This window comes from Siphateles boraxobius, unplaced genomic scaffold (assembly GCF_051911475.1).
Source record: "Siphateles boraxobius isolate OS27281-9 unplaced genomic scaffold, OSU_SipBor_1 5, whole genome shotgun sequence".
Lineage (NCBI taxonomy): Eukaryota > Metazoa > Chordata > Actinopteri > Cypriniformes > Leuciscidae > Siphateles > Siphateles boraxobius.
In genome coordinates, this window is record NW_027509141.1 from 3,385,580 (window position 1) to 3,413,036 (window position 27,457).

General features: G+C 37.9%; 1 protein-coding gene and 63 non-coding genes across 64 annotated transcripts in view; 63 read left to right on the forward strand and 1 right to left on the reverse strand.

Moving 5' to 3' along the window:
• The window catches only part of LOC143712218 (uncharacterized), a 96,466-nt gene that overhangs the window by 64,053 nt on the left and 4,956 nt on the right, over positions 1–27,457 (reverse strand). The gene's annotated exons all lie outside the window — the stretch shown is intronic.
• On the forward strand, positions 240–311 carry trnac-gca (transfer RNA cysteine (anticodon GCA)). Its single transcript has one exon. It is a non-coding gene; the product is annotated as a tRNA-Cys (tRNA).
• Positions 449–520, forward strand: trnac-gca (transfer RNA cysteine (anticodon GCA)). Its single transcript has one exon. It is a non-coding gene; the product is annotated as a tRNA-Cys (tRNA).
• Positions 658–729, forward strand: trnac-gca (transfer RNA cysteine (anticodon GCA)). Its single transcript has one exon. It is a non-coding gene; the product is annotated as a tRNA-Cys (tRNA).
• trnac-gca (transfer RNA cysteine (anticodon GCA)) lies at positions 1,295–1,366 on the forward strand. The gene has a single exon. It is a non-coding gene; the product is annotated as a tRNA-Cys (tRNA).
• On the forward strand, positions 1,504–1,575 carry trnac-gca (transfer RNA cysteine (anticodon GCA)). Its single transcript has one exon. It is a non-coding gene; the product is annotated as a tRNA-Cys (tRNA).
• Positions 1,713–1,784, forward strand: trnac-gca (transfer RNA cysteine (anticodon GCA)). The gene has a single exon. It is a non-coding gene; the product is annotated as a tRNA-Cys (tRNA).
• On the forward strand, positions 2,350–2,421 carry trnac-gca (transfer RNA cysteine (anticodon GCA)). Its single transcript has one exon. It is a non-coding gene; the product is annotated as a tRNA-Cys (tRNA).
• On the forward strand, positions 2,559–2,630 carry trnac-gca (transfer RNA cysteine (anticodon GCA)). The gene has a single exon. It is a non-coding gene; the product is annotated as a tRNA-Cys (tRNA).
• trnac-gca (transfer RNA cysteine (anticodon GCA)) lies at positions 2,768–2,839 on the forward strand. Its single transcript has one exon. It is a non-coding gene; the product is annotated as a tRNA-Cys (tRNA).
• On the forward strand, positions 3,392–3,463 carry trnac-gca (transfer RNA cysteine (anticodon GCA)). Its single transcript has one exon. It is a non-coding gene; the product is annotated as a tRNA-Cys (tRNA).
• trnac-gca (transfer RNA cysteine (anticodon GCA)) lies at positions 3,601–3,672 on the forward strand. Its single transcript has one exon. It is a non-coding gene; the product is annotated as a tRNA-Cys (tRNA).
• On the forward strand, positions 3,810–3,881 carry trnac-gca (transfer RNA cysteine (anticodon GCA)). Its single transcript has one exon. It is a non-coding gene; the product is annotated as a tRNA-Cys (tRNA).
• On the forward strand, positions 4,364–4,435 carry trnac-gca (transfer RNA cysteine (anticodon GCA)). The gene has a single exon. It is a non-coding gene; the product is annotated as a tRNA-Cys (tRNA).
• On the forward strand, positions 5,005–5,076 carry trnac-gca (transfer RNA cysteine (anticodon GCA)). The gene has a single exon. It is a non-coding gene; the product is annotated as a tRNA-Cys (tRNA).
• trnac-gca (transfer RNA cysteine (anticodon GCA)) lies at positions 5,214–5,285 on the forward strand. Its single transcript has one exon. It is a non-coding gene; the product is annotated as a tRNA-Cys (tRNA).
• trnac-gca (transfer RNA cysteine (anticodon GCA)) lies at positions 5,846–5,917 on the forward strand. Its single transcript has one exon. It is a non-coding gene; the product is annotated as a tRNA-Cys (tRNA).
• trnac-gca (transfer RNA cysteine (anticodon GCA)) lies at positions 6,487–6,558 on the forward strand. Its single transcript has one exon. It is a non-coding gene; the product is annotated as a tRNA-Cys (tRNA).
• Positions 6,696–6,767, forward strand: trnac-gca (transfer RNA cysteine (anticodon GCA)). The gene has a single exon. It is a non-coding gene; the product is annotated as a tRNA-Cys (tRNA).
• Positions 7,545–7,616, forward strand: trnac-gca (transfer RNA cysteine (anticodon GCA)). The gene has a single exon. It is a non-coding gene; the product is annotated as a tRNA-Cys (tRNA).
• trnac-gca (transfer RNA cysteine (anticodon GCA)) lies at positions 8,599–8,670 on the forward strand. The gene has a single exon. It is a non-coding gene; the product is annotated as a tRNA-Cys (tRNA).
• trnac-gca (transfer RNA cysteine (anticodon GCA)) lies at positions 8,808–8,879 on the forward strand. The gene has a single exon. It is a non-coding gene; the product is annotated as a tRNA-Cys (tRNA).
• trnac-gca (transfer RNA cysteine (anticodon GCA)) lies at positions 9,445–9,516 on the forward strand. The gene has a single exon. It is a non-coding gene; the product is annotated as a tRNA-Cys (tRNA).
• trnac-gca (transfer RNA cysteine (anticodon GCA)) lies at positions 9,654–9,725 on the forward strand. The gene has a single exon. It is a non-coding gene; the product is annotated as a tRNA-Cys (tRNA).
• Positions 9,864–9,935, forward strand: trnac-gca (transfer RNA cysteine (anticodon GCA)). The gene has a single exon. It is a non-coding gene; the product is annotated as a tRNA-Cys (tRNA).
• Positions 10,501–10,591, forward strand: trnac-gca (transfer RNA cysteine (anticodon GCA)). The gene is given in 2 exon segments: positions 10,501–10,536; positions 10,556–10,591. It is a non-coding gene; the product is annotated as a tRNA-Cys (tRNA).
• trnac-gca (transfer RNA cysteine (anticodon GCA)) lies at positions 10,939–11,010 on the forward strand. Its single transcript has one exon. It is a non-coding gene; the product is annotated as a tRNA-Cys (tRNA).
• trnac-gca (transfer RNA cysteine (anticodon GCA)) lies at positions 11,148–11,219 on the forward strand. The gene has a single exon. It is a non-coding gene; the product is annotated as a tRNA-Cys (tRNA).
• trnac-gca (transfer RNA cysteine (anticodon GCA)) lies at positions 12,466–12,536 on the forward strand. The gene has a single exon. It is a non-coding gene; the product is annotated as a tRNA-Cys (tRNA).
• trnac-gca (transfer RNA cysteine (anticodon GCA)) lies at positions 12,674–12,745 on the forward strand. Its single transcript has one exon. It is a non-coding gene; the product is annotated as a tRNA-Cys (tRNA).
• Positions 13,310–13,381, forward strand: trnac-gca (transfer RNA cysteine (anticodon GCA)). Its single transcript has one exon. It is a non-coding gene; the product is annotated as a tRNA-Cys (tRNA).
• Positions 13,519–13,590, forward strand: trnac-gca (transfer RNA cysteine (anticodon GCA)). Its single transcript has one exon. It is a non-coding gene; the product is annotated as a tRNA-Cys (tRNA).
• Positions 14,414–14,485, forward strand: trnac-gca (transfer RNA cysteine (anticodon GCA)). The gene has a single exon. It is a non-coding gene; the product is annotated as a tRNA-Cys (tRNA).
• Positions 14,623–14,694, forward strand: trnac-gca (transfer RNA cysteine (anticodon GCA)). Its single transcript has one exon. It is a non-coding gene; the product is annotated as a tRNA-Cys (tRNA).
• Positions 15,469–15,540, forward strand: trnac-gca (transfer RNA cysteine (anticodon GCA)). Its single transcript has one exon. It is a non-coding gene; the product is annotated as a tRNA-Cys (tRNA).
• trnac-gca (transfer RNA cysteine (anticodon GCA)) lies at positions 15,678–15,749 on the forward strand. The gene has a single exon. It is a non-coding gene; the product is annotated as a tRNA-Cys (tRNA).
• Positions 16,096–16,167, forward strand: trnac-gca (transfer RNA cysteine (anticodon GCA)). Its single transcript has one exon. It is a non-coding gene; the product is annotated as a tRNA-Cys (tRNA).
• Positions 16,951–17,022, forward strand: trnac-gca (transfer RNA cysteine (anticodon GCA)). Its single transcript has one exon. It is a non-coding gene; the product is annotated as a tRNA-Cys (tRNA).
• trnac-gca (transfer RNA cysteine (anticodon GCA)) lies at positions 17,160–17,231 on the forward strand. The gene has a single exon. It is a non-coding gene; the product is annotated as a tRNA-Cys (tRNA).
• Positions 17,370–17,441, forward strand: trnac-gca (transfer RNA cysteine (anticodon GCA)). The gene has a single exon. It is a non-coding gene; the product is annotated as a tRNA-Cys (tRNA).
• trnac-gca (transfer RNA cysteine (anticodon GCA)) lies at positions 17,579–17,650 on the forward strand. The gene has a single exon. It is a non-coding gene; the product is annotated as a tRNA-Cys (tRNA).
• trnac-gca (transfer RNA cysteine (anticodon GCA)) lies at positions 17,789–17,860 on the forward strand. The gene has a single exon. It is a non-coding gene; the product is annotated as a tRNA-Cys (tRNA).
• trnac-gca (transfer RNA cysteine (anticodon GCA)) lies at positions 17,998–18,069 on the forward strand. Its single transcript has one exon. It is a non-coding gene; the product is annotated as a tRNA-Cys (tRNA).
• trnac-gca (transfer RNA cysteine (anticodon GCA)) lies at positions 18,416–18,487 on the forward strand. The gene has a single exon. It is a non-coding gene; the product is annotated as a tRNA-Cys (tRNA).
• trnac-gca (transfer RNA cysteine (anticodon GCA)) lies at positions 18,625–18,696 on the forward strand. The gene has a single exon. It is a non-coding gene; the product is annotated as a tRNA-Cys (tRNA).
• trnac-gca (transfer RNA cysteine (anticodon GCA)) lies at positions 18,833–18,904 on the forward strand. Its single transcript has one exon. It is a non-coding gene; the product is annotated as a tRNA-Cys (tRNA).
• trnac-gca (transfer RNA cysteine (anticodon GCA)) lies at positions 19,042–19,113 on the forward strand. The gene has a single exon. It is a non-coding gene; the product is annotated as a tRNA-Cys (tRNA).
• trnac-gca (transfer RNA cysteine (anticodon GCA)) lies at positions 19,251–19,322 on the forward strand. The gene has a single exon. It is a non-coding gene; the product is annotated as a tRNA-Cys (tRNA).
• Positions 19,460–19,531, forward strand: trnac-gca (transfer RNA cysteine (anticodon GCA)). Its single transcript has one exon. It is a non-coding gene; the product is annotated as a tRNA-Cys (tRNA).
• On the forward strand, positions 19,669–19,740 carry trnac-gca (transfer RNA cysteine (anticodon GCA)). The gene has a single exon. It is a non-coding gene; the product is annotated as a tRNA-Cys (tRNA).
• trnac-gca (transfer RNA cysteine (anticodon GCA)) lies at positions 19,878–19,949 on the forward strand. Its single transcript has one exon. It is a non-coding gene; the product is annotated as a tRNA-Cys (tRNA).
• Positions 20,656–20,727, forward strand: trnac-gca (transfer RNA cysteine (anticodon GCA)). Its single transcript has one exon. It is a non-coding gene; the product is annotated as a tRNA-Cys (tRNA).
• trnac-gca (transfer RNA cysteine (anticodon GCA)) lies at positions 20,870–20,941 on the forward strand. Its single transcript has one exon. It is a non-coding gene; the product is annotated as a tRNA-Cys (tRNA).
• trnac-gca (transfer RNA cysteine (anticodon GCA)) lies at positions 21,079–21,150 on the forward strand. The gene has a single exon. It is a non-coding gene; the product is annotated as a tRNA-Cys (tRNA).
• Positions 21,933–22,004, forward strand: trnac-gca (transfer RNA cysteine (anticodon GCA)). The gene has a single exon. It is a non-coding gene; the product is annotated as a tRNA-Cys (tRNA).
• trnac-gca (transfer RNA cysteine (anticodon GCA)) lies at positions 22,142–22,213 on the forward strand. The gene has a single exon. It is a non-coding gene; the product is annotated as a tRNA-Cys (tRNA).
• trnac-gca (transfer RNA cysteine (anticodon GCA)) lies at positions 22,351–22,422 on the forward strand. The gene has a single exon. It is a non-coding gene; the product is annotated as a tRNA-Cys (tRNA).
• trnac-gca (transfer RNA cysteine (anticodon GCA)) lies at positions 22,560–22,631 on the forward strand. The gene has a single exon. It is a non-coding gene; the product is annotated as a tRNA-Cys (tRNA).
• Positions 23,338–23,409, forward strand: trnac-gca (transfer RNA cysteine (anticodon GCA)). The gene has a single exon. It is a non-coding gene; the product is annotated as a tRNA-Cys (tRNA).
• On the forward strand, positions 23,558–23,629 carry trnac-gca (transfer RNA cysteine (anticodon GCA)). Its single transcript has one exon. It is a non-coding gene; the product is annotated as a tRNA-Cys (tRNA).
• Positions 25,444–25,515, forward strand: trnac-gca (transfer RNA cysteine (anticodon GCA)). The gene has a single exon. It is a non-coding gene; the product is annotated as a tRNA-Cys (tRNA).
• On the forward strand, positions 25,652–25,723 carry trnac-gca (transfer RNA cysteine (anticodon GCA)). Its single transcript has one exon. It is a non-coding gene; the product is annotated as a tRNA-Cys (tRNA).
• Positions 25,861–25,932, forward strand: trnac-gca (transfer RNA cysteine (anticodon GCA)). The gene has a single exon. It is a non-coding gene; the product is annotated as a tRNA-Cys (tRNA).
• trnac-gca (transfer RNA cysteine (anticodon GCA)) lies at positions 26,707–26,778 on the forward strand. The gene has a single exon. It is a non-coding gene; the product is annotated as a tRNA-Cys (tRNA).

A 27,457-nucleotide genomic window follows, 5' to 3' on the forward strand; every position in this document is an offset into this window, starting at 1 on the left:
ACTTTGAAAAAGGTTTTCTGAAAGGGGGTGTAGCTCAGTGGTAGAGAATTTGACTGCAGATCAAGAGGTCAACAATTCAAATCCAAGTGACCCCTTTATCATGTCGCAATCTGAATGTGATCTTTGGTACTGTTATCGTAGTTCACGACAAGCCAGGCACATTGTTCTTTTACCTTCTACAGACAACTTTAAGAAAATTACTGGGATTTTGTTTTTACTCTGGAAAAAGATAATGGAAAGGGGGTATAGCTCAGTGGTAGAGCATTTGACTGCAGATCAAGAGGTCCCCGGTTCAAATCCGAGTGCCCCCTTTATCATGTCCCAATGTGATCTTTGGTACTTTTATCCTTGTTCACGACAAGCCAAACACATTGTTCATTTACCTTATACAGATGAATTTAAGAAAATTACTTGGATTTTTTTTTACTTTGGAAAAAGTTAGTTTAAAGGGGGTATAGCTCAGTAGTAGAGCATTTGACTGCAGATCAAGAGGTCCCCGGTTCAAATCTGAGTGCCCCCTTTATCATGTCCCAATATAATCTTTGGTACTTTTATCCTTGTTCACGACAAGCCAAACACATTGTTCATTTACCTTCTACAGATGGATTTAAGAAAATTACTGGGATTTTTTTTTACTTTGGAAAAAGTTATTTTAAAGGGGGTATAGCTCAGCGGTAGAGCATTTGACTGCAAATCAAGAGGTCCCAGGTTCAAAACCAAGTGCCCCCTTTATCAAGTCCCAATCTGAATGTGATCTTTGGTACTTTAAACCTAGCTCACTTCAAACCAAACATTTGTTCTGTTACCTTCTACTGATGAATTTAAGAAAATTACTGGGATTTTATTTACTTTGAAAAAGGTTTTCTGAAAGGGGGTGTAGCTCAGGGGTAGAGAATTTGACTGCAGATCAAGAGGTCCACGATTCAAATCCAAGTGCCCCCTTTATCATGTCCCAATGTGATCTTTGGTACTTTTATCCTTGTTCACGACAAGCCAAACACCTTGTTCATTTACCTTCTACAGATGAATTTAAGAAAATTACTGGGATTTTATTTACTTTGAAAAAGGTTTTCTGAAAGGGGGTGTAGCTCAGTGGTAGAGAATTTGACTGCAGATCAAGAGGTCAACAATTCAAATCCAAGTGACCCCTTTATCATGTCGCAATCTGAATGTGATCTTTGGTACTGTTATCGTAGTTCACGACAAGCCAGGCACATTGTTCTTTTACCTTCTACAGACAACTTTAAGAAAATTACTGGGATTTTGTTTTTACTCTGGAAAAAGATAATGGAAAGGGGGTATAGCTCAGTGGTAGAGCATTTGACTGCAGATCAAGAGGTCCCCGGTTCAAATCCGAGTGCCCCCTTTATCATGTCCCAATGTGATCTTTGGTACTTTTATCCTTGTTCACGACAAGCCAAACACATTGTTCATTTACCTTATACAGATGAATTTAAGAAAATTACTTGGATTTTTTTTTACTTTGGAAAAAGTTATTTTAAAGGGGGTATAGCTCAGTAGTAGAGCATTTGACTGCAGATCAAGAGGTCCCCGGTTCAAATCCGAGTGCCCCCTTTATCATGTCCCAATATAATCTTTGGTACTTTTATCCTTGTTCACGACAAGCCAAACACATTGTTCATTTACCTTCTACAGATGGATTTAAGAAAATTACTGGGATTTTTTTTTACTTTGGAAAAAGTTATTTTAAAGGGGGTATAGCTCAGCGGTAGAGCATTTGACTGCAGATCAAGAGGTCCCAGGTTCAAAACCGAGTGCCCCCTTTATCAAGTCCCAATCTGAATGTGATCTTTGGTACTGTAATCCTAGCTCACTACAAACCAAACATTTGTTCTGTTACCTTCTACTGATGAATTTAAGAAAATTACTGGGATTTTATTTACTTTGAAAAAGGTTTTCTGAAAGGGGGTGTAGCTCAGGGGTAAAGAATTTGACTGCAGATCAAGAGGTCCACGATTCAAATCCAAGTGCCCCCTTTATCATGTCCCAATGTGATCTTTGGTACTTTTATCCTTGTTCACGACAAGCCAAACACCTTGTTCATTTACCTTCTACAGATGAATTTAAGAAAATTACTGGGATTTTATTTACTTTGAAAAAGGTTTTCTGAAAGGGGGTGTAGCTCAGTGGTAGAGAATTTGACTGCAGATCAAGAGGTCAACAATTCAAATCCAAGTGACCCCTTTATCATGTCGCAATCTGAATGTGATCTTTGGTACTGTTATCGTAGTTCACGACAAGCCAGGCACATTGTTCTTTTACCTTCTACAGACAACTTTAAGAAAATTACTGGGATTTTGTTTTTACTCTGGAAAAAGTTAATGGAAAGGGGGTATAGCTCAGTGGTAGAGCATTTGACTGCAGATCAAGTGGTCCCCGGTTCAAATCCGAGTGCCCCCTTTATCATGTCCCAATGTGATCTTTGGTACTTTTATCCTTGTTCACGACAAGCCAAACACATTGTTCATTTACCTTATACAGATGAATTTAAGAAAATTACTTGGATTTTTTTTTACTTTGGAAAAAGTTATTTTAAAGGGGGTATAGCTCAGTAGTAGAGCATTTGACTGCAGATCAAGAGGTCCCCGGTTCAAATCCGAGTGCCCCCTTTATCATGTCCCAATGTGATCTTTGGTACTTTTATCCTTGTTCACGACAAGCCAAACACATTGTTCATTTACCTTCTACAGATGAATTTAAGAAAATTACTGGGATTTTTTTTTACTTTGGAAAAAGTTATTTTAAAGGGGGTATAGCTCAGCGGTAGAGCATTTGACTGCAGATCAAGAGGTCCCAGGTTCAAAACCAAGTGCCCCCTTTATCAAGTCCCAATCTGAATGTGATCTTTGGTACTGTAATCCTAGCTCACTTCAAACCAAACATTTGTTCTGTTACCTTCTACTGATGAATTTAAGAAAATTACTGGGATTTTATTTACTTTGAAAAAGGTTTTCTGAAAGGGGGTGTAGCTCAGGGGTAGAGAATTTGACTGCAGATCAAGAGGTCCACGATTCAAATCCAAGTGCCCCCTTTATCATGTCCCAATGTGATCTTTGGTACTTTTATCCTTGTTCACGACAAGCCAAACACCTTGTTCATTTACCTACTACAGATGAATCTAAGAAAATTACTGGGATTTTTTTTTACTTTGAAAAAAGCTAATTTAAAGGGGGTATAGCTCAGCGGTAGAGCATTTGACTGCAGATCAAGAGGTTCAAATCCGAGTTCCCCCTTTATCATGTCCCAATGTGATCTTTGGTACTTTTATCCTTGTTCACGACAAGCCAAACACATTGTTCATTTACCTTATACAGATGAATTTAAGAAAATTACTTGGATTTTTTTTTACTTTGGAAAAAGTTATTTTAAAGGGGGTATAGCTCAGTAGTAGAGCATTTGACTGCAGATCAAGAGGTCCCCGGTTCAAATTCGAGTGCCCCCTTTATCATGTCCCAATGTGATCTTTGGTACTTTTATCCTTGTTCACGACAAGCCAAACACATTGTTCATTTACCTTCTACAGATGAATTTAAGAAAATTACTGGGATTTTTTTTTACTTTGGAAAAAGTTATTTTAAAGGGGGTATAGCTCAGTAGTAGAGCATTTCACTGCAGATCAAGAGGTCCCCGGTTCAAATCCGAGTGCCCCCTTTATCATGTCCCAATGTGATCTTTGGTACTTTTATCCTTGTTCACGACAAGCCAAACACATTGTTCATTTACCTTCTACAGATGAATTTAAGAAAATTACTGGGATTTTTTTTTACTTTGGAAAAAGTTAATTTAAAGGGGGTATAGCTCAGCGGTAGAGCATTTGACTGCAGATCAAGAGATCCCCGGTTCAAAACCGAGTGCCCCCTTTATCATGTCCCAATGTGATCTTTGGTACTTTTATCCTTGTTCACGAAAAGCCAAACACCTTGTTCATTTACCTTCTACAGATGAATTTAAGAAAATTACTGGGATTTTTTTTTACTTTGGAAAAAGCTAGTTTAAAGGGGGTATAGCTCAGTGGTGGAGCATTTATCCTAGTTCACAAAAAGCCAAACATTTGATCTGTTACCTTCTACTGATGAATTTAAGAAAATTACTGGGATTTTATTTACTTTGAAAAAGGTTTTCTGAAAGGGGGTGTAGCTCAGTGGTAGAGAATTTGACTGCAGATCAAGAGGTCAACAATTCAAATCCAAGTGACCCCTTTATCATGTCGCAATCTGAATGTGATCTTTGGTACTGTTATCGTAGTTCACGACAAGCCAGGCACATTGTTCTTTTACCTTCTACAGACAACTTTAAGAAAATTACTGGGATTTTTTTTTACTTTGGAAAAAGCTAGTTTAAAGGGGGTATAGCTCAGTGGTAGAGCATTTGACTGCAGATCAAGAGGTCCCCGGTTCAAATCCGAGTGCCCCCTTTATCAAGTACCAATCTGAATGTGATCTTTGGTACTGTTATCCTAGCTCACTACAAACCAAACACATTGTTCTTTTACCTTCTACAGACAACTTTAAGAAAATTACTGGGATTTTTTTTACTTTGGAAAAAGTTAATTGAAAGGGGGTATAGCTCAGTGGTAGAGCATTTATCTGCAGATCGAGATGTCTCAGGTTGACATGCAAGGGTCCCCTTTATCATGTCCCAATCTGAATGTTACTTGATGCTGCTATCCTAGTTCACAAAAAGCCAAACATTTGATCTGTTACCTTCTACTGATCAATTTAAGAAAATTACTGGGATTTTATTTACTTTGAAAAAGGTTTTCTGAAAGGGGGTGTAGCTCAGTGGTAGAGAATTTGACTGCAGATCAAGAGGTCAACAATTCAAATCCAAGTGCCCCCTTGATCATGTCGCAATCTGAATGTGATCTTTGGTACTGTTATCGTAGTTCACGACAAGCCAGGCACATTGTTCTTTTACCTTCTACAGAGAACTTTAAGAAAATTACTGGGATTTTGTTTTTACTCTGGAAAAAGATAATGGAAAGGGGGTATAGCTCAGTGGTAGAGCATTTGACTGCAGATCAAGAGGTCCCTGGTTCAAATCCGAGTGCCCCCTTTATCATGTCCCAATGTGATCTTTGGTACTTTTATCCTTGTTCACGACAAGCCAAACACATTGTTCATTTACCTTATACAGATGAATTTAAGAAAATTACTTGGATTTTTTTTTACTTTGGAAAAAGTTATTTTAAAGGGGGTATAGCTCAGTAGTAGAGCATTTGACTGCAGATCAAGAGGTCCCCGGTTCAAATCCGAGTGCCCCCTTTATCATGTCCCAATATAATCTTTGGTACTTTTATCCTTGTTCACGACAAGCCAAACACATTGTTCATTTACCTTCTACAGATGGATTTAAGAAAATTACTGGGATTTTTTTTTACTTTGGAAAAAGTTATTTTAAAGGGGGTATAGCTCAGCGGTAGAAGATTTGACTGCAGATCAAGAGGTCCCAGGTTCAAAACCAAGTGCCCCCTTTATCAAGTCCCAATCTGAATGTGATCTTTGGTACTGTAATCCTAGCTCACTACAAACCAAACATTTGTTCTGTTACCTTCTACTGATGAATTTAAGAAAATTACTGGGATTTTATTTACTTTGAAAAAGGTTTTCTGAAAGGGGGTGTAGCTCAGGGGTAGAGAATTTGACTGCAGATCAAGAGGTCCACGATTCAAATCCAAGTGTCCCCTTTATCATGTCCCAATGTGATCTTTGGTACTGTAATCCTAGCTCACTACAAACCAAACACATTGTTCTTTTACCTTCTGCAGACAACTTTAAGAAAATTACTGGGATTTTTTTTTTACTTTGGAAAAAGCTAGTTTAAAGGGGGTATAGTTCAGTGGTAGAGCATTTGACTGCAGATCAAGAGGTCCCCGGTTCAAATCCGAGTGCCCCCTTTATCAAGTACCAATCTGAATGTGATCTTTGGTACTGTTATCCTAGCTCACTACAAACCAAACACATTGTTCTTTTACCTTCTACAGACAACTTTAAGAAAATTACTGGGATTTTTTTTACTTTGGAAAAAGTTAATTGAAAGGGGGTATAGCTCAGTGGTAGAGCATTTATCTGCAGATCGAGATGTCTCAGGTTGAAATGCAAGGGTCCCCTTTATCATGTCCCAATCTGAATGTTACTTGATGATGCTATCCTAGTTCACAAAAAGCCAAACATTTGATCTGTTACCTTCTACTGATGAATTTAAGAAAATTACTGGGATTTTATTTACTTTGAAAAAGGTTTTCTGAAAGGGGGTGTAGCTCAGTGGTAGAGAATTTGAGTGCAGCTCAAGAGGTCAACAATTCAAATCCAAGTGCCCCCTTTATCATGTCGCAATCTGAATGTGATCTTTGGTACTGTTATCGTAGTTCACGACAAGCCAGGCACATTGTTCTTTTACCTTCTACAGACAACTTTAAGAAAATTACTTGGATTTTGTTTTTACTCTGGAAAAAGATAATGGAAAGGGGGTATAGCTCAGTGGTAGAGCATTTGACTGCAGATCAAGAGGTCCCCGGTTCAAATCCGAGTGCCCCCTTTATCATGTCCCAATGTGATCTTTGGTACTTTTATCCTTGTTCACGACAAGCCAAACACATTGTTCATTTACCTTATACAGATGAATTTAAGAAAATTACTTGGATTTTTTTTTACTTTGGAAAAAGTTATTTTAAAGGGGGTATAGCTCAGTAGTAGAGCATTTGACTGCAGATCAAGAGGTCCCCGGTTCAAATCCGAGTGCCCCCTTTATCATGTCCCAATATAATCTTTGGTACTTTTATCCTTGTTCACGACAAGCCAAACACATTGTTCATTTACCTTCTACAGATGGATTTAAGAAAATTACTGGGATTTTTTTTTACTTTGGAAAAAGTTATTTTAAAGGGGGTATAGCTCAGCAGCGGTAGAAGATTTGACTGCAGATCAAGAGGTCCCAGGTTCAAAACCAAGTGCCCCCTTTATCAAGTCCCAATCTGAATGTGATCTTTGGTACTGTAATCCTAGCTCACTACAAACCAAACATTTGTTCTGTTACCTTCTACTGATGAATTTAAGAAAATTACTGGGATTTTATTTACTTTGAAAAAGGTTTTCTGAAAGGGGGTGTAGCTCAGGGGTAGAGAATTTGACTGCAGATCAAGAGGTCCACGATTCAAATCCAAGTGCCCCCTTTATCATGTCCCAATTTGATCTTTGGTACTTTTATCCTTGTTCACGACAAGCCAAACACCTTGTTCATTTACCTTCTACAGATGAATTTAAGAAAATTACTGGGATTTTATTTACTTTGAAAAAGGTTTTCTGAAAGGGGGTGTAGCTCAGTGGTAGAGAATTTGACTGCAGATCAAGAGGTCAACAATTCAAATCCAAGTGACCCCTTTATCATGTCGCAATCTGAATGTGATCTTTGGTACTGTTATCGTAGTTCACGACAAGCCAGGCACATTGTTCTTTTACCTTCTACAGACAACTTTAAGAAAATTACTGGGATTTTGTTTTTACTCTGGAAAAAGTTAATGGAAAGGGGGTATAGCTCAGTGGTAGAGCATTTGACTGCAGATCAAGTGGTCCCCGGTTCAAATCCGAGTGCCCCCTTTATCATGTCCCAATGTGATATTTGGTACTTTTATCCTTGTTCACGACAAGCCAAACACATTGTTCATTTACCTTCTACAGATGGATTTAAGAAAATTACTGGGATTTTTTTTTACTTTGGAAAAAGTTATTTTAAAGGGGGTATAGCTCAGCGGTAGAAGATTTGACTGCAGATCAAGAGGTCCCAGGTTCAAAACCAAGTGCCCCCTTTATCAAGTCCCAATCTGAATGTGATCTTTGGTACTGTAATCCTAGCTCACTACAAACCAAACATTTGTTCTGTTACCTTCTACTGATGAATTTAAGAAAATTACTTGGATTTTATTTACTTTGAAAAAGGTTTTCTGAAAGGGGGTGTAGCTCAGGGGTAGAGAATTTGACTGCAGATCAAGAGGTCCACGATTCAAATCCAAGTGCCCCCTTTATCATGTCCCAATGTGATCTTTGGTACTTTATCCTTGTTCACGAAAAGCCAAACACCTTGTTCATTTACCTTCTACAGATGAATTTAAGAAAATTAGTGGGATTTTTTTTTACTTTGGAAAAAGCTAGTTTAAAGGGGGTATAGCTCAGTGGTAGAGCATTTATCTGCAGATCCAGATGTCCCCGGTTCAAATCCGAGTGCCCCCTTTATCAAGTACCAATCTGAATGTGATCTTTGGTACTGTTATCCTAGCTCACTACAAACCAAACACATTGTTCTTTTACCTTCTACAGACAACTTTAAGAAAATTACTGGGATTTTTTTTACTTTGGAAAAAGTTAATTGAAAGGGGGTATAGCTCAGTGGTAGAGAATTTGACTGCAGATCAAGAGGTCCCCGGTTCAAATCCCATTGCCCCTTTTATCATGTCCCAATGTGATCTTTGGTACTGTTATCGTAGTTCACGACAAGCCAAACACATTGTTCATTTACATTATACAGATGAATTTAAGAAAATTACTGGGATTTTTTTTTTACTTTGGAAAAAGTTATTTTAAAGGGGGTATAGCTCAGTGGTAGAGCATTTGACTGCAGATCAAGAGGTCCCCGGTTCAAATCCGAGTGCCCCCTTTATCATGTCCCAATGTGATCTTTGGTACTTTTATCCTTGTTCACGACAAGCCAAACACATTGTTCATTTACCTTATACAGATGAATTTAAGAAAATTACTTGGATTTTTTTTTACTTTGGAAAAAGTCATTTTAAAGGGGGTATAGCTCAGTAGTAGAGCATTTGACTGCAGATCAAGAGGTCCCCGGTTCAAATCCGAGTGCCCCCTTTATCAAGTCCCAATCTGAATGTGATCTTTGGTACTGTAATCCTAGCTCACTACAAACCAAACATTTATTCTGTTACCTTCTACATATGAATTTAAGAAAATTACTGGGATTTTATTTACTTTGAAAAAGGTTTTCTGAAAGGGGGTGTAGCTCAGGGGTAGAGAATTTGACTGCAGATCAAGAGGTCCACGATTCAAATCCAAGTGCCCCCTTTATCATGTCCCAATGTGATCTTTGGTACTTTTATCCTTGTTCACGACAAGCCAAACACCTTGTTCATTTACCTTCTACAGATGAATTTAAGAAAATTACTTGGATTTTATTTACTTTGAAAAAGGTTTTCTGAAAGGGGGTGTAGCTCAGTGGTAGAGAATTTGACTGCAGATCAAGAGGTCAACAATTCAAATCCAAGTGACCCCTTTATCATGTCGCAATCTGAATGTGATCTTTGGTACTGTTATCGTAGTTCACGACAAGCCAGGCACATTGTTCTTTTACCTTCTACAGACAACTTTAAGAAAATTACTGGGATTTTGTTTTTACTCTGGAAGAAGATAATGGAAAGAGGGTATAGCTCAGTGGTAGAGCATTTGACTGCAGATCAAGAGGTCCCCGGTTCAAATCCGAGTGCCCTCTTTATCATGTCCCAATGTGATCTTTGGTACTTTTATCCTTGTTCACGACAAGCCAAACACATTGTTCATTTACCTTATACAGATGAATTTAAGAAAATTACTTGGATTTTTTTTTACTTTGGAAAAAGTTATTTTAAAGGGGGTATAGCTCAGTAGTAGAGCATTTGACTGCAGATCAAGAGGTCCCCGGTTCAAATCCGAGTGCCCCCTTTATCATGTCCCAATATAATCTTTGGTACTTTTATCCTTGTTCACGACAAGCCAAACACATTGTTCATTTACCTTCTACAGATGGATTTAAGAAAATTACTGGGATTTTTTTTTTACTTTGGAAAAAGTTAATTTAAAGGGGGTATAGCTCAGCGGTAGAGCATTTGACTGCAGATCAAGAGGTCCCAGGTTCAAAACCGAGTGCCCCCTTTATCAAGTCCCAATCTGAATGTGATCTTTGGTACTGTAATCCTAGCTCACTACAAACCAAACATTTGTTCTGTTACCTTCTACTGATGAATTTAAGAAAATTACTGGGATTTTATTTACTTTGAAAAAGGTTTTCTGAAAGGGGGTGTAGCTCAGGGGTAGAGAATTTGACTGCAGATCAAGAGGTCCACGATTCAAATCCAAGTGCCCCCTTTATCATGTCCCAATGTGATCTTTGGTACTTTTATCCTTGTTCACGACAAGCCAAACACCTTGTTCATTTACCTTCTACAGATGAATTTAAGAAAATTACTGGGATTTTATTTACTTTGAAAAAGGTTTTCTGAAAGGGGGTGTAGCTCAGTGGTAGAGAATTTGACTGCAGATCAAGAGGTCAACAATTCAAATCCAAGTGACCCCTTTATCATGTCGCAATCTGAATGTGATCTTTGGTACTGTTATCGTAGTTCACGACAAGCCAGGCACATTGTTCTTTTACATTCTACAGACAACTTTAAGAAAATTACTGGGATTTTGTTTTTACTCTGGAAAAAGTTAATGGAAAGGGGGTATAGCTCAGTGGTAGAGCATTTGACTGCAGATGTGGTGGTGGACTGCAGATCAAGTGGTCCCCGGTTCAAATCCGAGTGCCCCCTTTATCATGTCCCAATGTGATCTTTGGTACTTTTATCCTTGTTCACGACAAGCCAAACACATTGTTCATTTACCTTATACAGATGAATTTAAGAAAATTACTTGGATTTTTTTTTTACTTTGGAAAAAGTTATTTTAAAGGGGGTATAGCTCAGTAGTAGAGCATTTGACTGCAGATCAAGAGGTCCCCGGTTCAAATTCGAGTGCCCCTTTTATCATGTCCCAATGTGATCTTTGGTACTTTTATCCTTGTTCACGACAAGCCAAACACATTGTTCATTTACCTTCTACAGATGAATTTAAGAAAATTACTGGGATTTTTTTTTACTTTGGAAAAAGTTATTTTAAAGGGGGTATAGCTCAGTAGTAGAGCATTTCACTGCAGATCAAGAGGTCCCCGGTTCAAATCCGAGTGCCCCCTTTATCATGTCCCAATGTGATCTTTGGTACTTTTATCCTTGTTCACGACAAGCCAAACACATTGTTCATTTACCTTCTACAGATGAATTTAAGAAAATTACTGGGATTTTTTTTTACTTTGGAAAAAGTTAATTTAAAGGGGGTATAGCTCAGCGGTAGAGCATTTGACTGCAGATCAAGAGATCCCCGGTTCAAAACCGAGTGCCCCCTTTATCATGTCCCAATGTGATCTTTGGTACTTTTATCCTTGTTCACGAAAAGCCAAACACCTTGTTCATTTACCTTCTACAGATGAATTTAAGAAAATTACTGGGATTTTTTTTTACTTTGGAAAAAGCTAGTTTAAAGGGGGTATAGCTCAGTGGTAGAGCATTTATCTGCAGATCCAGATGTCTCAGGTTGAAATGCAAGGGTCCCCTTTATCATGTCCCAATCTGAATGTGTTACTTGATGCTGCTATCCTAGTTCAGAACAAGCCAAACATTTGTTCTGTTACCTTCTACTGATGAATTCAAGAAAATTACTGGGATTTTATTTGCTTTGAAAAAGGTTTTCTGAAAGGGTGTGTAGCTCAGTGGTAGAGAATTTGACTGCAGATCAAGAGGTCCCCGGTTCAAATCCGAGTGCCCCCTTTATCATGTCCCAATGTGATCTTTGGTACTTTTATCCTTGTTCACGACAAGCCAAACACATTGTTCATTTACCTTCTACAGATGAATTTAAGAAAATTACTGGGATTTTGTTTTACTTTGGAAAAAGTTATTTTAAAGGGGGTATAGCTCAGCGGTAGAGCATTTGACTGCAGATAAAGAGGTCCCAGGTTCAAAACCGAGTGCCCCCTTTATCAAGTCCCAATCTGAATGTGATCTTTGGTACTGTAATCCTAGCTCACTACAAACCAAACATTTGTTCTGTTACCTTCTACTGATGAATTTAAGAAAATTACTGGGATTTTATTTACTTTGAAAAAGGACAACTTTAAGAAAATTACTGGGATTTTTTTTACTTTGGAAAAAGTTAATTGAAAGGGGGTATAGCTCAGTGGTAGAGCATTTATCTGCAGATCGAGATGTCTCAGGTTGAAATGCAAGGGTCCCCTTTATCATGTCCCAATCTGAATGTGTTACTTGATGCTGCTATCCTAGTTCACAAAAAGCCAAACATTTGATCTGTTACCTTCTACTGATGAATTTAAGAAAATTACTGGGATTTTATTTACTTTGAAAAAGGTTTTCTGAAAGGGGGTGTAGCTCAGTGGTAGAGAAATTGACTGCAGATCAAGAGGTCAACAATTCAAATCCAAGTGACCCCTTTATCATGTCGCAATCTGAATGTGATCTTTGGTACTGTTATCGTAGTTCACGACAAGCCAGGCACATTGTTCTTTTACCTTCTACAGACAACTTTAAGAAAATTACTGGGATTTTGTTTTTACTCTGGAAAAAGATAATGGAAAGGGGGTATAGCTCAGTGGTAGAGCATTTGACTGCAGATCAAGAGGTCCCCGGTTCAAATCGAGTGCCCCCTTTATCATGTCCCAATGTGATCTTTGGTACTTTTATCCTTGTTCACGACAAGCCAAACACATTGTTCATTTACCTTATACAGATGAATTTAAGAAAATTACTTGGATTTTTTTTTACTTTGGAAAAAGTTATTTTAAAGGGGGTATAGCTCAGTAGTAGAGCATTTGACTGCAGATCAAGAGGTCCCAGGTTCAAAACCGAGTGCCCCCTTTATCAAGTCCCAATCTGAATGTGATCTTTGGTACTGTAATCCTAGCTCACTACAAACCAAACATTTGTTCTGTTACCTTCTACTGATGAATTTAAGAAAATTACTGGGATTTTATTTACTTTGAAAAAGGTTTTCTGAAATGGGTGTAGCTCAGGGGTAGAGAATTTGACTGCAGATCAAGAGGTCCACGATTCAAATCCAAGTGCCCCCTTTATCATGTCCCAATGTGATCTTTGGTACTTTTATCCTTGTTCACGACAAGCCAAACACCTTGTTCATTTACCTTCTACAGATGAATTTAAGAAAATTACTGGGATTTTATTTACTTTGAAAAAGGTTTTCTGAAAGGGGGTGTAGCTCAGTGGTAGAGAATTTGACTGCAGATCAAGAGGTCAACAATTCAAATCCAAGTGACCCCTTTATCATGTCGCAATCTGAATGTGATCTTTGGTACTGTTATCGTAGTTCACGACAAGCCAGGCACATTGTTCTTTTACCTTCTACAGACAACTTTAAGAAAATTACTGGGATTTTGTTTTTACTCTGGAAAAAGATAATGGAAAGGGGGTATAGCTCAGTGGTAGAGCATTTGACTGCAGATCAAGAGGTCCCCGGTTCAAATCCGAGTGCCCCCTTTATCATGTCCCAATGTGATCTTTGGTACTTTTATCCTTGTTCACGACAAGCCAAACACATTGTTCATTTACCTTATACAGATGAATTTAAGAAAATTATTGGGATTTTTTTTTACTTTGGAAAAAGTTATTTTAAAGGGGGTATAGCTCAGTGGTAGAGCATTTGACTGCAGATCAAGAGGTCCCCGGTTCAAATCCGAGTGCCCCCTTTATCATGTCCCAATGTGATCTTTGGTACTTTTATCCTTGTTCACGACAAGCCAAACACATTGTTCATTTACCTTCTACGGATGAATTTAAGAAAATTACTGGGATTTTGTTTTACTTTGGAAAAAGTTATTTTAAAGGGTGTATAGCTCAGCGGTAGAGTATTTGACTGCAGATCAAGAGGTCCCAGGTTCAAAACCGAGTGCCCCCTTTATCAAGTCCCAATCTGAATGTGATCTTTGGTACTGTAATCCTAGCTCACTACAAACCAAACATTTGTTCTGTTACCTTCTACTGATGAATTTAAGAAAATTACTGGGATTTTATTTACTTTGAAAAAGGACAACTTTAAGAAAATTACTGGGATTTTTTTTACTTTGGAAAAAGTTAATTGAAAGGGGGTATAGCTCAGTGGTAGAGCATTTATCTGCAGATCGAGATGTCTCAGGTTGAAATGCAAGGGTCCCCTTTATCATGTCCCAATCTGAATGTGTTACTTGATGCTGCTATCCTAGTTCACAAAAAGCCAAACATTTGATCTGTTACCTTCTACTGATGAATTTAAGAAAATTACTGGGATTTTATTTACTTTGAAAAAGGTTTTCTGAAAGGGGGTGTAGCTCAGTGGTAGAGAATTTGACTGCAGATCAAGAGGTCAACAATTCAAATCCAAGTGACCCCTTTATCATGTCGCAATCTGAATGTGATCTTTGGTACTGTTATCGTAGTTCACGACAAGCCAGGCACATTGTTCTTTTACCTTATACAGATGAATTTAAGAAAATTACTGGGATTTTTTTTTACTTTGGAAAAAGTTATTTTAAAGGGGGTATAGCTCAGTGGTAGAGCATTTGACTGCAGATCAAGAGGTCCCCGGTTCAAATCCGAGTGCCCCCTTTATCATGTCCCATTGTGATCTTTGGTACTTTTATCCTTGTTCACGACAAGCCAAACACATTGTTCATTTACCTTATACAGATGAATTTAAGAAAATTTCTTGGATTTTTTTTTACACTGGAAAAAGTCATTTTAAAGGGGGTATAGCTCAGTAGTAGAGCATTTGACTGCAGATCAAGGGGTCCCCGGTTCAAATCCGAGTGCCCCCTTTATCATGTCCCAATGTGATCTTTGGTACTTTTATCCTTGTTCACGACAAGCCAAACACATTGTTCATTTACCTTCTACAGATGAATTTAAGAAAATTACTGGGATTTTTTTTTACTTTGGAAAAAGTTATTTTAAAGGGGGTATCGTTCAGCGGTAGAGCATTTGACTGCAGATCAAGAGGTCCCAGGTTCAAAACCGAGTGCCCCCTTTATCAAGTCCCAATCTGAATGTGATCTTTGGTACTGTAATCCTAGCTCACTACAAACCAAACATTTGTTCTGTTACCTTCTACTGATGAATTTAAGAAAATTACTGGGATTTTATTTACTTTGAAAAAGGTTTTCTGAAAGGGGGTGTAGCTCAGGGGTAGAGAATTTGACTGCAGATCAAGAGGTCCACGATTCAAATCCAAGTGCCCCCTTTATCATGTCCCAATGTGATCTTTGGTACTTTTATCCTTGTTCACGACAAGCCAAACACCTTGTTCATTTACCTTCTACAGATGAATTTAAGAAAATTACTGGGATTTTATTTACTTTGAAAAAGTTTTTCTGAAAGGGGGTGTAGCTCAGTGGTAGAGAATTTGACTGCAGATCAAGAGGTCAACAATTCAAATCCAAGTGACCCCTTTATCATGTCGCAATCTGAATGTGATCTTTGGTACTGTTATCGTAGTTCACGACAAGCCAGGCACATTGTTCTTTTACCTTCTACAGACAACTTTAAGAAAATTACTGGGATTTTGTTTTTACTCTGGAAGAAGATAATGGAAAGGGGGTATAGCTCAGTGGTAGAGCATTTGACTGCAGATCAAGAGGTCCCCGGTTCAAATCCGAGTGCCCCCTTTATCATGTCCCAATGTGATCTTTGGTACTTTTATCCTTGTTCACGACAAGCCAAACACATTGTTCATTTACCTTATACAGATGAATTTAAGAAAATTACTGGGATTTTTTTTTACTTTGGAAAAAGTTATTTTAAAGGGGGTATAGCTCAGTAGTAGAGCATTTGACTGCAGATCAAGAGGTCCCCGGTTCAAATCCGAGTGCCCCCTTTATCATGTCCCAATGTGATCTTTGGTACTTTTATCCTTGTTCACGACAAGCCAAACACATTGTTCATTTACCTTCTACAGATGAATTTAAGAAAATTACTGGGATTTTTTTTTACTTTGGAAAAAGTTAATTTCAAGGGGGTATAGCTCAGCGGTAGAGCATTTCACTGCAGATCAAGAGATCCCCGGTTCAAAACCGAGTGCCCCCTTTATCATGTCCCAATGTGATCTTTGGTACTTTTGTCCTTGTTCACGACAAGCCAAACACCTTGTTCATTTACCTTCTACAGATGAATTTAAGAAAATTACTGGGATTTTTTTTTACTTTGGAAAAAGCTAGTTTAAAGGGGGTATAGCTCAGTGGTAGAGCATTTGACTGCAGATCAAGAGGTCCCCGGTTCAAATCCGAGTGCCCCCTTTATCAAGTACCAATCTGAATGTGATCTTTGGTACTGTTATCCTAGCTCACTACAAACCAAACACATTGTTCTTTTACCTTCTACAGACAACTTTAAGAAAATTACTGGGATTTTTTTTACTTTGGAAAAAGTTAATTGAAAGGGGGTATAGCTCAGTGGTAGAGCATTTATCTGCAGATCGAGATGTCTCAGGTTGAAATGCAAGGGTCCCCTTTATCATGTCCCAATCTGAATGTGTTACTTGATGCTGCTATCCTAGTTCACAAAAAGCCAAACATTTGATCTGTTACCTTCTACTGATGAATTTAAGAAAATTACCGGGATTTTATTTACTTTGAAAAAGGTTTTCTGAAAGGGGGTGTAGCTCAGTGGTAGAGAATTTGACTGCAGATCAAGAGGTCCACGATTCAAATCCAAGGGTCCCCTTTATCATATCCCAATCTGAATGTGTTACTTGATGCTTCTATCCTAGTTCACAACAAGCCAAACATTTGATCTGTTACCTTCTACAGACAACTTTAAGAAAATTACTGGGATTTTTTTTACTTTGAAAAAGGTTTTCTGAAAGGGGGTGTAGCTCAGTGGTAGAGAATTTGACTGCAGATCAAGAGGTCAACAATTCAAATCCAAATGCCCCCTTTATCATGTCGCAATCTGAATGTGATCTTTGGTACTGTTATCGTAGTTCACGACAAGCCAGGCACATTGTTCTTTTACCTTATACAGATGAATTTAAGAAAATTACTGGGATTTTTTTTTACTTTGGAAAAAGTTATTTTAAAGGGGGTATAGCTCAGTGGTAGAGCATTTGACTGCAGATCAAGAGGTCCCCGGTTCAAATCCGAGTGCCCCCTTTATCATGTCCCAATGTGATCTTTGGTACTTTTATCCTTGTTCACGACAAGCCAAACACATTGTTCATTTACGTTATACAGATGAATTTAAGAAAATTACTTGTATTTTTTTTTACTTTGGAAAAAGTTATTTTAAAGGGGGTATAGCTCAGTAGTAGAGCATTTGACTGCAGATCAAGAGGTCCCCGGTTCAAATTCGAGTGCCCCCTTTATCATGTCCCAATGTGATCTTTGGTACTTTTATCCTTGTTCACGACAAGCCAAACACATTGTTCATTTACCTTCTACAGATGAATTTAAGAAAATTACTTGGATTTTTTTTTTACTTTGGAAAAAGTTATTTTAAAGGGGGTATAGCTCAGTAGTAGAGCATTTGACTGCAGATCAAGAGGTCCCCGGTTCAAATCCGAGTGCCCCCTTTATCATGTCCCAATGTGATCTTTGGTAATTTTATCCTTGTTCACGACAAGCCAAACACATTGTTCATTTACCTTCTACAGATGAATTTAAGAAAATTACTGGGATTTTTTTTTACTTTGGAAAAAGTTAATTTAAAGGGGGTATAGCTCAGCGGTAGAGCATTTGACTGCAGATCAAGAGATCCCCGGTTCAAATTCGAGTGCCCCCTTTATCATGTCCCAATGTGATCTTTGGTAATTTTATCCTTGTTTACGACAAGCCAAACACATTGTTCATTTACCTTCTACAGATGAATTTAAGAAAATTACTTGGATTTTTTTTTTACTTTGGAAAAAGTTATTTTAAAGGGGGTATAGCTCAGTAGTAGAGCATTTGACTGCAGATCAAGAGGTCCCCGGTTCAAATCCGAGTGCCCCCTTTATCATGTCCCAATGTGATCTTTGGTAATTTTATCCTTGTTCACGACAAGCCAAACACATTGTTCATTTACCTTATACAGATGAATTTAAGAAAATTACTTGGATTTTTTTTTACTTTGGAAAAAGTTATTTTAAAGGGGGTATAGCTCAGTAGTAGAGCATTTGACTGCAGATCAAGAGGTCCCCGGTTCAAATTCGAGTGCCCCCTTTATCATGTCCCAATGTGATCTTTGGTAATTTTATCCTTGTTCACGACAAGCCAAACACATTGTTCATTTACCTTATACAGATGAATTTAAGAAAATTACTTGGATTTTTTTTTACTTTGGAAAAAGTTATTTTAAAGGGGGTATAGCTCAGTAGTAGAGCATTTGACTGCAGATCTAGAGGTCCCCGGTTCAAATTCGAGTGCCCCCTTTATCATGTCCCAATGTGATCTTTGGTACTTTTATCCTTGTTCACGACAAGCCAAACACATTGTTCATTTACCTTATACAGATGAATTTAAGAAAATTACTTGGATTTTTTTTTACTTTGGAAAAAGTTATTTTAAAGGGGGTATAGCTCAGTGGTAGAGCATTTGACTGCAGATCAAGTGGTCCCCGGTTCAAATCCGAGTGCCCCCTTTATCATGTCCCAATGTGATCTTTGGTACTTTTATCCTTGTTCACGACAAGCCAAACACATTGTTCATTTACCTTAAACAGATGAATTTAAGAAAATTACTTGGATTTTTTTTTACTTTGGAAAAAGTTATTTTAAAGGGGGTATAGCTCAGTAGTAGAGCATTTGACTGCAGATCAAGAGGTCCCCGGTTCAAATCCGAGTGCCCCCTTTATCATGTCCCAATGTGATCTTTGGTACTTTTATCCTTGTTCACGACAAGCCAAACACATTGTTCATTTACCTTATACAGATGAATTTAAGAAAATTACTGGGATTTTTTTTACTTTGGAAAAAGTTAATTGAAAGGGGGTATAGCTCAGCGGTAGAGCATTTGACTGCAGATCAAGAGGTCCCCGGTTAAAAACCGAGTGCCCCCTTTATCATGTCCCAATGTGATCTTTGGTACTTTTATCCTTGTTCACGACAAGCCAAACACCTTGTTCATTTACCTTCTACAGATGAATTTAAGAAAATTACTGGGATTTTTTTTTACTTTGGAAAAAGTTATTTTAAAGGGGGTATAGCTCAGTAGTAGAGCATTTGACTGCAGATCAAGAGGTCCCCGGTTCAAATCCGAGTGCCCCCTTTATCATGTCCCAATGTGATCTTTGGTACTTTTATCCTTGTTCACGACAAGCCAAACACATTGTTCATTTACCTTCTACAGATGAATTTAAGAAAATTACTGGGATTTTTTTTTACTTTGGAAAAAGTTAATTTAAAGGGGGTATAGCTCAGCGGTAGAGCATTTGACTGCAGATCAAGAGATCCCCGGTTCAAAACCGAGTGCCCCCTTTATCATGTCCCAATGTGATCTTTGGTACTTTTATCCTTGTTCACGAAAAGCCAAACACCTTGTTCATTTACCTTCTACAGATGAATTTAAGAAAATTACTGGGATTTTTTTTTACTTTGGAAAAAGTTATTTTAAAGGGGGTACAGCTCAGTGGTAGAGCATTTGACTGCAGATCAAGAGGTCCCTGGTTCAAATCCGAGTGCCCCCTTTATCATGTCCCAATGTGATCTTTGGTACTTTTATCCTTGTTCACGACAAGCCAAACACATTGTTCATTTACCTTATACAGATGAATTTAAGAAAATTACTTGGATTTTTTTTTACTTTGGAAAAAGTTATTTTAAAGGGGGTATAGCTCAGTAGTAGAGCATTTGACTGCAGATCAAGAGGTCCCCGGTTCAAATCCGAGTGCCCCCTTTATCATGTCCCAATGTGATCTTTGGTACTTTTATCCTTGTTCACGACAAGCCAAACACATTGTTCATTTACCTTCTACAGATGAATTTAAGAAAATTACTGGGATTTTTTTTTACTTTGGAAAAAGTTAAGTTAAAGGGGGTATAGCTCAGTGGTAGAGCATTTGACTGCAGATCAAGAGGTCCCCGGTTCAAATCCGAGTGCCCCCTTTATCAAGTACCAATCAGAATGTGATCTTTGGTGCTGTTATCCTAGCTCACTACAAACCAAACACATTGTTCTTTTACCTTCTACAGACAACTTTAAGAAAATTACTGGGATTTTTTTTTACTTTGGAAAAAGTTAATTGAAAGGGGGTATAGCTCAGTGGTAGAGAATTTGACGGCAGATCAAGAAGTCCACGATTCAAATCCAAGTGCCCCCTTTATCATGTCGCAATCTGATTGTGATCTTTGGTACTGTTATCGTAGTTCACGACAAGCCAGGCACATTGTTCTTTTACCTTCTACAGACAACTTCAAGAAAATTACTGGGATTTTTTTTATCTGCAGATCGAGATGTCTCAGGTTGAAATGCAAGGGTCCCCTTTATCATGTCCCAATCTGAATGTGTTACTTGATGCTGCTATCCTTGTTCACAACAAGCCAAACATTTGCTCTTTTACCTTCTACTGACGAATTTAGGAAAATTACTGGGATTTAGTTTTTACCTTGAAAAAGGTTTTCTGAATGGAGTTATAAATCAGTGGTTCAAATCCCCGGTTCAAATCCGATTGTCCCCTTTATCATGTCCCAATCTGAATATGATCTTGGCGTGATAATGCTAGTGTCAAACTCTTTGTTCTTTTACCTGCTAGAGATGCATTTAAGAAAATGACTGGGATTTTTTTTTTACTTTGGAAAAAGTTAATTTAAAGGGGGTATAGCTCAGTGGTAGAGCATTTGACTGCAGATCAAGAGGTCCCTGGTTCAAATCCGAGTGACCCCTATATCAAGTACCAATCTGAATGTGATCTTTGGTACTGTTATCCTAGCTCACTACAAACCAAACACATTGTTCTTTTACCTTCTACAGACAACTTTAAGAAAATTACTGGGATTTTTTTTACTTTGGAAAAAGTTAATTGAAAGGGGGTATAGCTCAGTGGTAGAGCATTTGACTGCAGATCAAGAGGTCCCCGGTTCAAATCCGAGTGCCCCCTTTATCATGTTCCAATGTGATCTTTGGTACTTTTATCCTTGTTCACGACAAGCCAAACACATTGTTCATTTACCTTCTACAGATGAATTTAAGAAAATTACTGGGATTTTTTTTTACTTTGGAAAAAGTTAAGTTAAAGGGGGTATAGCTCAGTGGTAGAGCATTTGACTGCAGATCAAGAGGTCCCCGGTTCAAATCCGAGTGCCCCCTTTATCAAGTACCAATCTGAATGTGATCTTTGGTACTGTTATCCTAGCTCACTACAAACCAAACACATTGTTCTTTTACCTTCTACAGACAACTTTAAGAAAATTACTGGGATTTTTTTTACTTTGGAAAAAGTTAATTGAAAGGGGGTATAGCTCAGTAGTAGAGCATTTATCTGCAGATCGAGATGTCTCAGGTTGAAATGCAAGGGTCCCCTTTATCATGTCCCAATCTGAATGTGTTACTTGATGCTGCTATCCTAGTTCACAACAAGCCAAACATTTGTTCTGTTACCTTCTACTGATGAATTTAAGAAAATTACTGGGATTTTATTTACTTTGAAAAAGGTTTTCTGAAAGGGTGTGTAGCTCAGTGGTAGAGAATTTGACTGCAGATCAAGAGGTCCACGATTCAAATCCAAGGGTCCCCTTTATCATATCCCAATCTGAATGTGTTACTTGATGCTTCTATCCTAGTTCACAACAAGCCAAACATTTGATCTGTTACCTTCTACAGACAACTTTAAGAAAATTACTGGGATTTTTTTTACTTTGAAAAAGGTTTTCTGAAAGGGGGTGTAGCTCAGTGGTAGAGAATTTGACTGCAGATCAAGAGGTCAACAATTCAAATCCAAGTGCCCCCTTTATCATGTCGCAATCTGAATGTGATCTTTGGTACTGTTATCGTAGTTAACGACAAGCCAGGCACATTGTTCTTTTACCTTCTACAGATGAATTTAAGAAAATTACTGGGATTTTTTTTACTTTGGAAAAAGTTATTTTAAAGGGGGTATAGCTCAGTGGTAGAGCATTTGACTGCAGATCAGGAGGTCCCCGGTTCAAACCCGAGTGCCCCCTTTATCATGTCCCAATGTGATCTTTGGTACTTTTATCCTTGTTCACGACAAGCCAAACACATTGTTCATTTACCTTATACAGATGAATTTAAGAAAATTACTTGGATTTTTTTTTACTTTGGAAAAAGTTATTTTAAAGGGGGTATAGCTCAGTAGTAGAGCATTTGACTGCAGATCAAGAGGTCCCCGGTTCAAATCCGAGTGCCCCTTTTATCATGTCCCAATGTGATCTTTGGTACTTTTATCCTTGTTCACGACAAGCCAAACACATTGTTCATTTACCTTCTACAGATGAATTTAAGAAAATTACTGGGATTTTTTGTTACTTTGGAAAAAGTTAATTGAAAGGGGGTATAGCTCAGTGGTAGAGCATTTGACTGCAGATCAAGAGGTCCCCGGTTCAAATCCGAGTGCCCCCTTTATCATGTTCCAATGTGATCTTTGGTACTTTTATCCTTGTTCACGACAAGCCAAACACATTGTTCATTTACCTTCTACAGATGAATTTAAGAAAATTACTGGGATTTTTTTTTACTTTGGAAAAAGTTAAGTTAAAGGGGGTATAGCTCAGTGGTAGAGCATTTGACTGCAGATCAAGAGGTCCCCGGTTCAAATCCGAGTGCCCCCTTTATCAAGTACCAATCAGAATGTGATCTTTGGTGCTGTTATCCTAGCTCACTACAAACCAAACACATTGTTCTTTTACCTTCTACAGACAACTTTAAGAAAATTACTGGGATTTTTTTTTACTTTGGAAAAAGTTAATTGAAAGGGGGTATAGCTCAGTGGTAGAGAATTTGACGGCAGATCAAGAAGTCCACGATTCAAATCCAAGTACCCCCTTTATCATGTCGCAATCTGATTGTGATCTTTGGTACTGTTATCGTAGTTCACGACAAGCCAGGCACATTGTTCTTTTACCTTCTACAGACAACTTCAAGAAAATTACTGGGATTTTTTTTATCTGCAGATCGAGATGCCTCAGGTTGAAATGCAAGGGTCCCCTTTATCATGTCCCAATCTGAATGTGTTACTTGATGCTGCTATCCTTGTTCACAACAAGCCAAACATTTGCTCTTTTACCTTCTACTGACGAATTTAGGAAAATTACTGGGATTTAGTTTTTACCTTGAAAAAGGTTTTCTGAATGGAGTTATAAATCAGTGGTTCAAATCCCCGGTTCAAATCCGATTGTCCCCTTTATCATGTCCCAATCTGAATATGATCTTGGCGTGATAATGCTAGTGTCAAACTCTTTGTTCTTTTACCTGCTAGAGATGCATTTAAGAAAATGACTGGGATTTTTTTTTTACTTTGGAAAAAGTTAATTTAAAGGGGGTATAGCTCAGTGGTAGAGCATTTGACTGCAGATCAAGAGGTCCCCGGTTCAAATCCGAGTGCCCCCCCCCCTTTATCAAGTACCAATCTAAATGTGATCTTTGGTACTTTTATCCTTGTTCACGACAAGCCAAACACATTGTTCATTTACCTTCTACAGATGAATTTAAGAAAATTACTGGGATTTTTTTTTACTTTGGAAAAAGTTAATTTAAAGGGGGTATAGCTCAGTGGTAGAGCATTTGACTGCAGATCAAGAGGTCCCCGGTTCAAATCCGAGTGCCCCCTTTATCAAGTACCAATCTGAATGTGATCTTTTGTACTGTTATCCTAGCTCACTACAAACCAAACACATTGTTCTTTTACCTACGGTGGCCCAGTGGTGCACAACACAACGACATTTAAAAAGCAAACATAAGTTCACAACACAACGGAATTAACCCACAACACAACGAAATGAATCCACAACACAACGAAATGAATCCATAACACAACGAAATGAATCCACAACACAACGGAAAATCCACAACACAACGGAAATGAGCCACAACACAACGGAAAATCCACAACACAACGGAAAATCCACAACACAACGGAAAATCTACAACACAACGGAAAATCTACAACACAACGAAATATAGCCGCGACACAACGGAAATGCTCCCGACCACTAGTGGTCTCTCGGAGCGTTGTAAAGTTAGTTTTCCTAGCCATTTTTCAATAGAGTCAGTCAGCAGTCTAATATATCAATACCACAATTAGTTTTAAGTGTAACCATTGTATATCGATATAAAATATTACTTCAAAATAACCTACATGAATTATATCTGCGTATTTATACACGAGAATGCTTGGACGCGCTACCACAGCGCATGATCCCTAAGGGAACGTCTGCCAATTCCACCAAGTGGTTACACGTATAATTTATTATAATATAATTTGATAAATAAAAATAAAAACCATTTGGCGAATTGCAGAATTACAGGAAAGTAATGGCACAATTCTACCTGTAATAAGTCAGTCTGGTCACTATAGGAACCACACGCTTTGTGACATTTAATTTTTTTTTTTTGATTTACAGTAGCCATAATGTTTTTATATATATATAAAAAAAATATTGTACTGTGCATTCAGGGAGCTATTTCCACAATTTCTCCTGTTGTAAGTCAGTCTGGTTAATAGGAACTACAACCGTTGAAACATGATAAAAGAAAAAAAAACTTTTACAGAAATCTCCTAAAAAATAATTGTTTACTGTAAATACATGAAGGGAATTGGAAAAAAGCCACCTGTATTAAGTCAGTCTATCAAATACAATCAAGCTTTGGATTTTGAATAAATCCAAATGATATGTTTAAACAACTTGGAGGAATTGACAGACATTCCCTTAGGGATCATGCGCTGTGGTAGCGCGTCAAAGCGTTCTATAAATATAAAAAATATAAATATGCAGCTATAATGCACGTAGGTGATTTTGAATGAATAAATGTCGATATGCAATGGTTAGCTATACATACTGTTAAAACTAATCGTGGTGTTGATATATTTTTATAGACTGCTGACTCTATTGAACAATGGCAAGGAAAACTAAATTTACAGCGCTCCGAGAGCCCTCTAGTGGTCGGGAGCATTTCCGTTGTGTCGCGGCTTTATTTCGTTGTGTTGTAGATTTTCCGTTGTGTTGTAGATTTTCCGTTGTGTTGTGGCTCATTTCCGTTGTGTTGTGGATTTTCCAAGGGTCCCCTTTATCATATCCCAATCTGAATGTGTTACTTGATGCTGCTATCCTAGTTCACAACAAGCCAAACATTTGATCTGTTACCTTCTACAGACAACTTTAAGAAAATTACTGGGATTTTTTTTACTTTGAAAAAGGTTTTCTGAAAGGGGGTGTAGCTCAGTGGTAGAGAATTTGACTGCAGATCAAGAGGTCAACAATTCAAATCCAAGTGCCCCCTTTATCATGTCGCAATCTGAATGTGATCTTTGGTACTGTTATCGTAGTTCACGACAAGCCAGGCACATTGTTCTTTTACCTTCTACAGACAACTTTAAGAAAATTACTGGGATTTTTTTTTTACTCTGGAAAAAGATAATGGAAAGGGGGTATAGCTCAGTGGTAGAGCATTTGACTGCAGATCAAGAGGTCCCCGGTTCAAATCCGAGTGCCCCCTTTATCATGTCCCAATGTGATCTTTGGTACTTTTATCCTTGTTCACGACAAGCCAAACACATTGTTCATTTACCTTATACAGATGAATTTAAGAAAATTACTGGGATTTTTTTTTACTTTGGAAAAGTTATTTTAAAGGGGGTATAGCTCAGTGGTAGAGCATTTGCCTGCAGATCAAGAGGTCCCCGGTTCAAATCCGAGTGCCTCCTTTATCATGTCCCAATGTGATCTTTGGTACTTTTATCCTTGTTCACGACAAGCCAAACACATTGTTCATTTACCTTATACAGATGAATTTAAGAAAATTACTTGGATTTTTTTTTACTTTGGAAAAAGTTATTTTTAAGGGGGTATAGCTCAGTAGTAGAGCATTTGACTGCAGATCAAGAGGTCTCCGGTTCAAATCCGAGTGCCCCCTTTATCATGTCCCAATGTGATCTTTGGTACTTTTATCCTTGTTCACGACAAGCCAAACACATTGTTCATTTACCTTCTACAGATGAATTTAAGAAAATTACTGGGATTTTTTTTTACTTTGGAAAAAGTTAATTTAAAGGGGGTATAGCTCAGCGGTAGAGCATTTGACTGCAGATCAAGAGGTCCCCGATTCAAAACCGAGTGCCCCATTTATCATGTCCCAATGTGATCTTTGGTACTTTTATCCTTGTTCACGACAAGCCAAACACCTTGTTCATTTACCTTCTACAGATGAATTTAAGAAAATTACTGGGATTTTTTTTTACTTTGGAAAAAGCTAGTTTAAAGGGGGTATAGCTCAGTGGTAGAGCATTTATCTGCAGATCGAGATGTCTCAGGTTGAAATGCAAGGGTCCCCTTTATCATGTCCCAATCTGAATGTGTTACTTGATGCTGCTATCCTAGTTCACAACAAGCCAAACATTTGTTCTGTTACCTTCTACTGATGAATTTAAGAAAATTACTGGGATTTTATTTACTTTGAAAAAGGTTTTCTGAAAGGGTGTGTAGCTCAGTGGTAGAGAATTTGACTGCAGATCAAGAGGTCAACAATTCAAAACCAAGTGCCCCCTTTATCATGTCGCAATCTGAATGTGATCTTTGGTACTGTTATCGTAGTTCACGACAAGCCAGGCACATTGTTCTTTTACCTTCTACAGACAACTTTAAGAAAATAACTGGGATTTTTTTTTACTTTGGAAAAAGCTAGTTTAAAGGGGGTATAGCTCAGTGGTAGAGCATTTGACTGCAGATCAAGAGGTCCCCGGTTCAAATCCGAGTGTCCCCTTTATCATGTCGCAATCTGAATGTGATCTTTGGTACTGTTATCCTAGCTCACTACAAACCAAACACATTGTTCTTTTACCTTCTACAGACAACTTTAAGAAAATTACTGGGATTTTTTTTACTTTGGAAAAAGTTAATTGAAAGGGGGTATAGCTCAGTGGTAGAGCATTTATCTGCAGATCGAGATGTCTCAGGTTGAAATGCAAGGGTCCCCTTTATCATGTCCCAATCTGAATGTGTTACTTGATGCTGCTATCCTAGTTCACAACAAGCCAAACATTTGATCTGTTACCTTCTACTGATGAATTTAAGAAAATTACTGGGATTTTATTTACTTTGAAAAAGGTTTTCTGAAAGGGGGTGTAGCTCAGTGGTAGAGAATTTGACTGCAGATCAAGAGGTCCACGATTCAAATCCAAGTGCCCACTTTATCATGTCGCAATCTGAATGCGATCTTTGGAACTGTAATCCTAGCTCACTACAAACCAAACATTTGTTCTGTTACCTTCTACTGATGAATTTAAGAAAATTACTGAGATTTTATTTACTTTGAAAAAGGTTTTCTGAAAGGGGGTGTAGCTCAGGGGTAGAGAATTTGACTGCAGATCAAGAGGTCCACGATTCAAATCCAAGTGCCCACTTTATCATGTCGCAATCTGAATGTGATCTTTGGTACTGTT